The 10,683-nt window shown below is 34.4% G+C and overlaps 1 long non-coding RNA gene across 1 annotated transcript in view; it reads left to right on the plus strand.

Moving 5' to 3' along the window:
* Window positions 1–10,683, plus strand: part of LOC112427650 (uncharacterized) — a 219,551-nt gene that overhangs the window by 185,035 nt on the left and 23,833 nt on the right. The window lies entirely within an intron of this gene.

The raw sequence follows: 10,683 nt of genomic DNA on the forward strand, positions 1-10,683 counted from the left end.
CTAATCTCAAATGAAAGAAATCTGAAAATTGTTTCTTCAAATGAAGCGTTTGGAGGGAACTGAGAGGGAGCATGAGGAAACTTTCTGGAGTAAATGAAAATTTTCTCAACTCTGATAGTTGCATGAGTTGCACAAATGCACGCATTTGCTAAAACTATTTAAACTGTGTACTTCATATTTGTACATTTCACTGTCTATAATTTTCAGAGTGTTTAAAATATATTTAAATATAAAAATTGAATCTGTAAAGACAGTAGAAGGAAATGTAATTTTAAAAACCAACAACTGGATTAAAAACTGGGTAAAGGACCTGAACAGACTTTTCTCTAAAGACACACACATGAAAAGTGATCAACAAAAACATAAAAAAATGGTCAACATCACTAATCATCAGAAAAATGCAAATTAAAACCATGATGAGATATCATCTTACACCAATCAGAATAGCTGTTATTAAAAAGTCAAAAACAATAGATGTTGGTGTGGATGGCCGAGAAAAGGGAACATTTATACTCTGTTGGTGGGAATGTAAATTAGTACAACCTCTATGGAAGGCACTATGGAGATTTTTCAAAGAACTAAAAATAGAACTACCATTCGATCCAGTAATCACACTGCTGGGTGTCTACCAAAAGGAAAAGAAATCATTATATAAAAAAGACACCTGCAATTGCATGTTCATCACAGCACCATTGACAAAAGAGAAGTCATGGAACCAACCTATGTGTTCAGCAATGGTTGACTGGATAAATAAAGTATGGTATGTATTCTGCACGGAATACTATGCAGTCATATACTATGCAGTCATAAAAAAGAATGAAATCACATTCTTTGCAGCAAAATGGATGGAGGTGGAGACAATTATATTAAGTTAACTAATTCAGAAACAGAAAATTAAATACTGCATGTTCTCACTAAGTGGGAGCTAAACATGTGGCAGACATAGACCGAAAGATGGAAATAATGGACACCAGGGATTCTGAAAGGGGAAAGAGTGGAGGGGGAAGGTTGAAAAATAACCTATCAGGTATGATGTTCACTGTTTGGTAATGGTAATGAGTTCACTAGAAGCCCAGTATCCATTAGAATGCAATATATTCATGTAACAAACATGCGCATGTACTCCCCCGCATCTAAAATAAATAAATAAATAAATAAAAGATATTAGGTTGAAAAAATAAATCAAGAAGTAGGAAAGGCTAGAAAATATCAAGAAAAAAATGGTAAGTTGACAAATTTGAGTAAATAAAAATTATAATTTATGCATGGCAAAAATAAGAATTTAGGTAATATTAAAAGAGATTAAAAAGTAGAAAAATGTATCTAATATGACAAAGGGCTAACTAAAATCTAAAGAGCTTTTTGAAATCATTAAATGCAAGTGATTACTTCCTATAAAATAGACAAAAGACACAAATAGAAAGTTCACAGAAACATATATATATATATATAAATGTATATATACAATATCACACATGAAAAGATATTGTACTCTACCCATAATAAAATAAATGCAAATTTGAGAGCAATTAAACATTTTTGACCTAACAGAGTTGTAAAGAATCTAATGCTTGATAGTATACAATACTAGTTGCACTGGTATTCCCTACATATTTGATGGAGTATGAATAAGTGGAAACGCTCTGAGGAGCAATTTGTCAGTATACATCAAAATTTACGATGTGCATATCCTTGAATCCAGGAATTGGGCTTCTAGGTCAAATATGCAAGGTTTTTTACTACAGCATTGTTTGGAATGTCAAATGACTGGAAACAGTCAAGTTGGAACCGGTTACATAAATGGTGGTTACATCCAGACTTTGCTTACATACAGCCATGAAAAGGAACACAAAAGCTCTTTATATAATGATATGGATCTATCTTCAAGATATTTTGTTAACTGAGAAGCATAAGGTCATATCTGCATTTCTATGTAAATAAGAATGGATAAGTGTAAATATAAATGTAATACATGCACAGAACGTATTTGGAAGAATTAATAACAAACTAACAGAAATTGTCTAAAGGGAGAAGCAGTAGTATTGAGAGACAAGGAGAGGAGATGTTTACTTTTCACACCACCTTCTTGCAGTTGCATTTTTTTTTAAACTATGGACATGTATCTGGTGTAGAGAAAATGGCTTAGCTGGAGCTATCACCCAGAGTGCCTTTTTATGGCCTGTCGAGCATGGCTATGTCAGAGCAGTTGACTTCTCACATGCAGTTCAGGGGTCCCAGAGAGATGTATTCCAAGGAATCAGCCTTCAACTTGGCTTTGGAAATCATACAGTGACACTTTTACTATCTGTAGAAGATAAGACTGTTACAAACCAACCCATATTTAAACGTAAGGGAAACTAACTCCATCCCTTGGTAGGAGGAACATCAAAAAATTGTTGACCATCATCTTTAATTCATTACAACTGTTACCAGTAAAAAGTACTGTAAGAAATAGGAGGACCAATTTATCAACGTGAAGGTAGTGTCACACAGCTGTCATTCAGTAAAATGTGCTCTGTAGCGTTCACATACATTTCCTTCCATTTCTCAGGAACTCCCTTTGGAGTTAAGTATCCTGATCTGAGACAATATATGAGAAGAGTATCATAATCTGCGAGGACGTGTGTGTCAGTTCCATTCAAAATGGCAGTTCATAATTTGACACACAGATATTTTTGTTGTTTTTGGTTTTCTTTCAGACCTCAGATATAGAGTACAGTTTAAGAATTCTTATTTCTTGGTCTGTTGTTGATCATTGGTTCTTGTTAGGCCTCTTGTTATTCATTCATTCATATTTTTCACATTTATGCCTTTTCCCCATGAACCCCCTCTCACTTTATAGGCAACCATTTTGATGTATATCATTTTGTATGTGTTTGAAATGAATATTACTGTTTTGCATGAATGTATTTTTATTATTGTAAAATACATACAACATACCATTTATCATTTAAAGCATTTTTAAGTGTACGATTCAGTGGCATTAATACATTTACAATGCTGTGTAATTATCATCATTATCTATTTTTAAAACTTTTTAATCACTCCAAACAAAAACTCTTAGTATTATGCAATAACTCCCCATTTCCCCTTCCTTCCAGCTGCTAATAACCTCTACTCTACATTCCTTATCTTTAAAGTTGTTTCTTCTAGATATTTCATCTTTGAGGAATCGTATAATATTTATCCTTTGTGTCTGACTTCTTTGAGTTAGCATAATGTTTTCAAGGTTTATTCATACTGTAGCAACCATCAGAAGTTCATTCAATTTTATGGCTGAATATTAATACATTGTATATATATGCCATTTTATCCAATTACTTATTTGTTGATTGACACTTGTTTCCACCTTTTAGCTATTGCGTGTGAATAATGTTACTGTGAATATTGTTGTATGAGTATCCATTTAATTCCCCTTATTTAATTATTTTAGGAGTGGGATTGTAGGAGTGGAATTACTGGGTCATATGATAATTTTATATTTAACTTTTTGAAGAACTGTCAAACTGTTTTCCATAGCAGCAATACTATTTTACCTTCCCACGAACAACTAGGATTCCAATTGTTCCACATCCTCCCAGCACTTGTTATTTTCCTTTTTTTTTTTTTAAACAACAGTCATCTTAATGTGTGTAGTAATAATTCATTGTGGTTTTGATTTGCATGTTCCTAACAACAGTAATGTTGAGCATCTTTCTGTGCACCTAATGGCCATTTGAATGTCTTCTTTGCTTAAAGGTTTTTAATTTTGCTGAAGTTCAGTTTATCTATGGTGTTGTTGTTGCTTTTGCTTTTGGTGTCATATTTAAAATGTCATTGCCAAATCCAAGGTTATGATTTTCCCTTAAGTGTTCTTCTGTGTGTTTTGGATTTTTATCTCTGAAGTTTAGGTTTTTAATCCATTTAGAGTTGATTCTTATATATGACATAAAGTAAGAGTTCAACTTTGTTATGCATGTTTTCCCACCGTCTTTTGTTGGAAAGACTGTCCTTTCCCCTTTGAGTAGTCTTGAAACCTTGCTGAAAATGAATTGACTGAATATATGAGGGCTTACTTCTAGGCTCTTTATTCTATTCCGTTGGTTCATGTCTCTATCCTTATGCCAATACCATGGTATTTTGATTATTTTTGCTTTGTAGTAAGTTTTGAAATTGGGAAGCATGAGTCCTCCAATTTTGTTCTTCATTTTCAAGATCTATTTGGGATCCTTTGAAGTTCCTTAAAAATTTTAGAATAGGTTTTTCTGTCTATGCAAAAGACACCATTGGGATTTTGAAAGGATTGCATTACATCTTTAGATTACTTTAATTAGTTTTGTCATTTAAAAAATATTTAGTATTCCGGTCTATGAACACGAGTTGTCTTTCTGTTTATTTATGTTGTCCTTAACTTTTTTCAGTAGTGTTTCATTGTTTTCAGTTTACAAGTCTTTTTCTTCCCTGGTTAAATTTATTCCTAAATTGATGCTATCATTAATGAAACTTTTTTCCTTAATTTCCTTTACAGAGTGTTCCTTGCTAGTGTATAGAAACATAATGATTTTCGTGTGTTGATTTTGTATCCTGCAAATTTGCTGAATTTGTTTATTAGCTCCAACAGTTTTATTTTTTGTGGTTTCTGTAGAGTTTTCGACCTGTAAGATTATATTCTCTGAGAACAGAGATAATTTTATTTCCTTCTTCCAGCTTGGATGCCTTTTATTTCTTTTTCTTGTCTATTTTTTCTGGCTAGAACTTTCAGTGTTATGTTGAATAGAAGTGATTATGATGAGCAATTTTGTCTTGTTCCTGATTTTAGGGGAAAATATTTCAGTCTTTCATCACTGGGCATGATGTTGCTGTGGGTTTTTCACATATGGCCTTTAGATGTTGAGGGAGTTACCCCCTATTCCTAGTTTATTGAATGTTTTTATCATGAAAAGGTGCTGGATTTTGGGAAATGATTTCTCTGTATCAACTAATATGCTTATATGAGTTTTTCCCTTCATTCTATTAATGTGGTGTACTGTGTTGATTGATTTTCATATGCTGAAGGACCCTTGAATTCCTGAAATAAAATTCACTTGCTCATGGTGTGTAATCCTTTTAATATACTGATAAATTTGGCTTGGTAGTACTTTGTTGAGTTTTTTAAAATCTATATTCATAAAATCCTGTTTGTGTCTTTTATGATAGAATCTGTTCCCAGTTCTAGTATAATGGTACTGCTAGTCTTAAGGAAAAGCATTATAAAATGTTTCCTGCTCTTAGATTCCTTAGGAGAGTTTGAGAACTATTGATGTCAGTTATTCTTCAAATGTTCAGTAGAATTCACCACTGAAGCCAACTTGTCCTGACCTTTCTTTGTTAGAAGGTTTTTGATTTCTGATTCAATATACTTACTTGTTATAGGTCTATTCAGATTTTCTGCTTCTTCTTGAATCAATTTTATATTTTGGGTCTAGAATTTTTCCATTCTATCCAGGCTATCCAACGTATTGGCATACAATATTCTATAGTATTTTCTTAATCATCCTTCTTATTTATGTAAAATTGGTAGTAATATTCCTACTGTCATTTCTGATTTTAGTAATTTCAGTCTTTGCTTTCTTTTTCTTACTTAGTCTAGATAAAGGTTTGTTTATTCTGTTGACCTTTTCAAAGAATCAACTTTTGAATCTCTCTATCATTAATCTATTCTCAATTTTATTTATCTCCACTGTAATCTCTATTATTCATTCTTTCTGCTAGCTTTGGGTTTACTTTAATCTTCTTTTTCCTGTTCTTTGGGTGTTCAGATAGGTTGTTGATTTGAGATCTCTCCTCTTTTTAAATGTCACTGTTTACAGCATAAATGTTCCACGTAGTTCCTCTTTCACTGTGTCCTATAGGTTTTGAGAAGCTGTTTTTATTCATCTCAAGGTGTCTTCTAATTTCCCTTGTGATTTACTCTTTGACCCATTTGTTGGTTAAGATTGTGTTGTTTAGCTTTTGCATATTTGTTAATTTTCCTTTTGTTATTGATTTGTAGTTTCCTTCTATTGTGATTAAAAAAGATATTTTGTTTTAAAATTTCAATATCTTAAATGTTTTAAAATTTATTAAGACTTATTTTGTGACCTAGCCCTATGGTCTATCTTGGAGAATGTTCCAAACATAGCTTTTGAGAAGAATGTGTATTTTTCAGTTGTTGGGTGGAGTGTTTTATATATGCGTTTGGGTAAAATTGGTTTATTGTGTTGTTCAAGTCCTCTGTTTCCTTTTTGATGTATTCTGCTATATGGCTGTATGGTTATTCTGCTCACTACTGAAAGTGGAGTATGAAAGTCTCCAACTGTTATTGTAGAACTATCTATCTCTCCCTTCAATTCTGTCCAGTTTTGCGTTGTATATTTCAGAGTTCTGTTGTTAGATGCATATATGTTTATAAATGTTACATCTTCATGACAGTTTGAACATTTTATTAATATATGATGTCCTCCATTGCCTCTAGTAAACTTTTTTGAATTAAAGTTTAGTTTGCGTGACAATAATACAGCCACCTCAGCTCTTTTTTGGTTACTCTCTGCGTGAAATATCTTATCTCATCCCTTCATTTTCAACTTTTTGTTTATTTATTTATTTATTTATTTTTTAAATTGAGATGGAGTCTCACTCTGTTGCCCAAGCTGGAGTGCAGTAGCACGATCTCGGCTCACTGCAAGCTCCGCCTCCCAGGTTCACACCATTCTCCAACCTCAGCCTCCCAAGTAGCTGGGACTACAGTCGCCCGCCACCAAGCCTGGCTAATTTTTTGTATCTTTTAGTAGAGAAGGGGTGTCACCATGTTAGCCAGGATGGTCTCAATCTCCTGACCTTGTGATCCACCTGCCTGGGCCTCCCAAAGTGCTGGGCATTTTCAACTTCTTTGTGTCTCTGTATCTAAAGTGAGTCTATGGTATACAGTACATAGATCATGTTTTTTTTGTTGTTGTTTTTTGTTTGTTTTTATTTTTTAATTTATCCAGTCTTCTCATTCGTGTCTTTTAATAAGAGGTTTTCATCAATTTGAATTTAAAGTAATTACTGATAAGAAAGGATTTATTTCTACCGTTTAGCTATTTGTTCTGTATATTTTACATATTTATTTATTTTACCTATTCCTCATTCCACTACTACACTACTGCCTACTTTTGGAGTTAGTTGATTTTTTGTAGTGTGCCATTTTGATTCCTTCCTTCTTTACTTTTCTGTATATTTTTTTTGTTATTTTCTCAGTGGTTTTCTTGGGGGATTAATATTAATATCTTACACTGATAACAACCCAGTTTGAATAGTATCAAATCAGTTCCAATAGTATACAAACACTCTGCTCCTATGCATCTCTTTTCTTTCCCCTTTATGTTATTATTGTTGCAGATATATCTTTATACAGTATTTGCCCTTTAAGATAGACTTATAATTTTATGCATTTGACTTTTAAATCATGTAAGAAAAAAGAGAAGTTACAAACCAAAAGTATAATAATGCTGGCCATTATGTTTACCTATATAGTTTCCTTTGCCAGTGTTCTTTATTTTATCCTACAGCTTCAAGTTACTGTCCAGAGTCTTTCCATGCCAGCCTGAAAAATTCCCTTTAGTATTCTTTGTAGGAAGAGTTACTGGAAAGTTACTCTCAGCTTTTGTTTTACTGAAATGTTTTAATTTCTCCTTCACTCTTAAAGGATCATTTTACCAGATAAAGAACTCTTCATTCACAATTTTATTCTTACAAGACTTAGTCATCCCACTGCCTTCTTGTCGCCAAAGTTTCTGATGAGCAATCCATTGTCATTGTCAGTCTTACTGAGGACTCACTGTACATGACAAGTCACCTCTCTTGCTGCTTTGGAAGTTTTCTCTTTATCTTTTACTTACAACAATTTGACTATAATGTGTCACAGTGTAGATTTTTTTGAGTTTCCTGTTTGAAGTTTGTTGGGCTTCTTTGATATACGCATTAATGTCTTTCAGATCTGGGAAGTTTACACCCATTATTTCTTCAGATAATTTTTTCTGCTTCTTTCTTTCTTTGTTCTCCTTCTCATACTACTATGATATGGTTTGTCTGTGTCGCCACCCAAATCTCATCTTGAATTGTAACTCCCACAATTCCCATGTGTCATAGAGAAACCCAGTGGGAGGTGATTGAATTATGGAGGGGGGCTGGTCTTTCCTGCACTGTTCTTGTGATAGTGAATGGGTCTCATGAGATCTCATGGTTTTAAAAATGGGAGTTTCCCTACACAGGCCATCTCTCTTTGCCGGCTGCCATCCACGTAAGAGGTGACTTTTTCCTCCTTGACTTCTGCCCTGATTGCGAGGTCTTCCCATCCATGTGTAAGTCCAATAAACCTATTTATTTTGTAAATTGTCCAGTCTCAGGTATGTCTTTTTCAGCAGCATGAAAATGGACTAATATATACTATGCACAGATGTTGGCATACTTGATGGTATGCAAGAGGTCCTTCAGGCTCTGTTTATTTTTTAATCTTTTTAAAAATTTTGTTCTTTAGTCGTGATCATTTTGATTGCCATATCTTCAAGTTTACTGAGTGTTTCTTTCATGTATTCAAATCTGCTCTTGTAGCTCTCTAGTGAATTTTTCCTTTCAGATATTGTAATTTCAGCTCCAGAATTCCTGTTTGGTTCCTTTTTCATAATTTCTATCTCTTTACTGATATTCTGTTCATATATTACTTTTCCAATTTCCTTTTGTTCTTCATCCATGACTTTTTTTAGGTAACTGAGCTTATTTCAGGCGTTAATCATCTTTGGTTAGTAACTCCAGTATCTGGGCCTTTCCAGGAATTATTTCTGTCAAATTCTTTTTTTTTTTCCTATCAACGAGTTATACTTTTCTGTTTCCTTGTATTCTTTGTAATTCTTTGGTTGAGAATTGCACATTTTGAGTATCATAATGTGGTAAGTTTGATTATCTGAAAACTTAAGGATTATTGTTTTCTGCTTGTCAAAGGATGGAGTAGTCTGTTTGTGACTTTTCTAAACCATTTTTGCAAAGTATATTCCTTGTCATATGTGCTAACTAAAATTTATGTTCCATTATCTCTGCTGTCAGCTAGTGACCTGACAAGGATTTTCTTAAATGTCTGGCTCCAAAAGCAAAAAAGAAAAAAGGGCATTGGCCCTTTAAATCTTCTGATACATGTCACTGGGGAGATCTGCTGCTGCTGCTGCTGAGAGGGCTGAAACCAAGGCAGGTGTCTCTGCCAGTCCCTCAGGGCACCCAGACCCATCAATGCACACAACCCCAAGTTTTTGGAGGAGAAGTTCTCTGCTCATGCTGACACCAGCCAGCTGCTCCAGAAACAGGAGCAGCTATCTTCACAGCCATGATGGTGCTGAATAATGGGGGATGATGGCTGGTTTATACATTCCACTCTCTTACCTTAGAATATCAGCCTCTGACTTTATCTAGCATTCTTCTAGTTGTTTTAAGTGTCCAATCAGGTTCTAGAGTTCTGATGTAGCTGATTCAAAAGTGCTTTTTTCAGTTCATTTGTTGCTTTGTTGAAGGGAGCAACTTCTAGACCTTCTTATTCTACCATTTTGTGTGATGTCACTTGTATGAATGTATTTTGAAATGTATGTAAATGGTGCCTATTCTTGTAAAATTTCACTTTTTAATTTTCCACCAACCATCATGTTTTCCAGAAATTCACGTTTCTTCCAACTGCTCCATTATACTCCACAACTGTGCATCTGCATTATTTTACCTGGCTTATCTCCCAGAGTAAACACCAGGTTGCATCTAGCTCCTCAATGTCATAAGTAAAACTGTGGTAGAATCTTTGCTCATGTCTTCTTGTGATTCTGTGTAAAATAATTTGGGCATATAAGCCCACAAATGGAACTGCTGAATTCTAGTATATTAGAGTTTGTGTTTTCTTAATTTGACTAAGTACAACCAGATTGGTCTCTGAAGTGGCTACACCAGACTATACTCCTACCAGCAATTCATGAAAGTTCTCTATCTCCACAATCTTTTGCCAGAGCATAGCATTACATAGCTTTTTTATTTTATGCACTCTTATGTGTGTGGACTTAATTTATGTTTCTGTAATTTCTAATTATTTTAAGCATTTCTTCCATGGCTTTTCCACCCCAAAATGGTATGTGCCTTTCCACCTCTGTCTGAGAGGATTAACCCTCCATTGCCTGAGGAAATGGTAATGGCCACCTCTGAGGCAGTGGCCAACCATGACACTGCTGATTCTCCTAAGGACCTACCTCCACCACCCTTCTTTGCTTCTAGACCTATAACTAGACTCAAGTCCCAGCAGGCCCCTAAAGGCAAAGTACAAAGTGTGAACCATGAGAAGGTGCACTACCCTCCAAAAGAACTACTTGTGTTTTCTTATTTATATCAGCAGAAATCCAGGGAATAGGCATGGGAATGGGTATTAAGGGTGAGGGGTAATAGTGGAAGGAATGAAAAAAATGGGATCAAGTTGACTTTATTGATTTGGGCCCACTAAGCCAAGATTCTGCATTTAATGTTGCATCTCAGGAACTTAGAAAGGGCTCTAATTGTTTGGTTGGTTGGTTGGCTAAAATATGGATCAAAAGATGGCCCACCATGAAGAAGCTGGAGATGCCTGATTGCCTGTGAGTTAACATAGAGGAAGGGATTCAAAGGCTTAGGGAGACTGAAATGCTAAAA

The sequence above is a fragment of the Macaca nemestrina genome, chromosome 5 (assembly GCF_043159975.1).
Source record: "Macaca nemestrina isolate mMacNem1 chromosome 5, mMacNem.hap1, whole genome shotgun sequence".
NCBI classification, from domain to species: Eukaryota; Metazoa; Chordata; class Mammalia; order Primates; family Cercopithecidae; genus Macaca; species Macaca nemestrina.